The sequence below is a fragment of the Propithecus coquereli genome, unplaced genomic scaffold, assembly GCF_000956105.1.
Source record: "Propithecus coquereli isolate 6110/MARCELLA unplaced genomic scaffold, Pcoq_1.0 Scaffold387, whole genome shotgun sequence".
Lineage (NCBI taxonomy): Eukaryota > Metazoa > Chordata > Mammalia > Primates > Indriidae > Propithecus > Propithecus coquereli.
In genome coordinates, this window is record NW_012149585.1 from 537,703 (window position 1) to 539,469 (window position 1,767).

The window sequence follows — 1,767 nt, forward strand, 5'->3', positions numbered from 1 at the left end:
AACACAGTGAGACTTTGTCTCAAAAAAAAAGAGAACAAAAACAAAACAAAATAAACAAAAAAACTCTGGGGAAGAAAATTCTTAAAGAACAGTTATAAAAAGAGGACTCCATTAAAAGGATTGACTAGAAATGAAGACTATCATATGGTAGTGTGTTAATTTAACTGGGCCACAGGTGCTTTTGTCATGCATTTTGTCAGACATTATTCTGGATGTGTTTATGAGACTGTCTTTGGTGGAGATTAATATTTACATTGGTAGACTGCATAAAACAGATTTCTCTCTCTAATGTGAATGGGCCTCATCCAACCATTTGAAGAATTGAATAAAACAAAAGGTCAACCCTTCCACAAGCAAAAGAAAATCTCTCTTACCTGATTGCCTTCATGCTGGAACATTGGTTTCTTCCTGCCTTAGATTCAAACTGTAATAACATTGGCTCTTTCTGGATCCTCAACTTCCTAATCTTCCGAATAGAGTTATACCATACCATTATCTCTCGTAGGTCTGTAGCTTGCCAACTGCAAATTTTGGAATTTGTTAGCTTCCAACATCATGTAAGCCAATTCCTTATGATATTGAGAGAGAGAGAGAGAGAAAGAATTGTCAGAATCAAAATAAAGTCACTAATGTTAAGAAAATCTTGACAAATAGAGCCAGGGTAAGCGATGAGGAGAGAGTTCTCATGACTGTAAGGCTGATAATAATAAAAAAAAAAAAACTCTACAAAACCCACTTTGCACAAAGGTCATCACAACTTTACACACAAAAAAGTACTTCTGCAAGTTCATCTGCCCAGCAACTGCCTGTCCAATCTTGGACTGATGTCTCCCTTGTTATTGATCTTTATTGCCAAGGATAATTATCTCAAAACAATTTTTTTCTTTGAAAATCATCATCTTCCTTCACTTGCCCGAATGCACACATAGTTCACTATGGTGTGTATACTCCCATTGCCATGCTCTATGCCCTAATAAAAATCTTTTCTTTTAGAGAGTTTCTCTGTGTTTGTTATTGAGATTGATATATACCGTCAGAAATGGGACCTGAAAAGGATCAGTGTTGGACAGAACCAGTGATTCTTGGAACCGCTGTGCACTACTCACTTAAGCCCTTTGAGTATTCCACCTCCACATCTTGCCTTTTCTGCCCTGGTGAGTCTTCTCTCAGGTCGAGGGGCTTTTTGACTTTATTTGAGACTGGTTTGAAAAAGACTGCCTTAATAAAGACTCTTGAATTCCTTTTGGGACTATAAAATACCTTTTCTGTCTTTTCAGGTATGAAGGCAAGTGTCTTTCTGGATTGAGTACTCTTCCTTTCTACAGAATTTGCATTCTGTCTAATTTGCACATCGAGTTTAATATTAAACCTGATCTCTGTTCCTGGGTTAAGATTTTTGTTAGTATCCTTATCTTAGTTTATTTTAATTTGGCTTGACTCTTTTCCCTTGCTTGTTTCTGAAAATCTTCCAAGGACAAAAATAATATCCCGGATAGTGGGTGCGGGATGGCTAATTAAAAGCCACTAGGGCTTTTAATCTAGCCACTAAAACACCAGTCTAAACTTTTGACATTTCCTGACTGCATTTGTAGGATTTTCTTTACTCTCCAGAGATTTATAAAAAATGGAATGGGATTCTCAAATATTAAAGCATACCAGGTTTCCTGGGACTCCAGGGCTATATATATAATGGCCCATTATGTGCACATTTTAAACTGATGGACAAATTACATCAAGAAGAATTCAGAACTCCAGTTGTCATTTTTT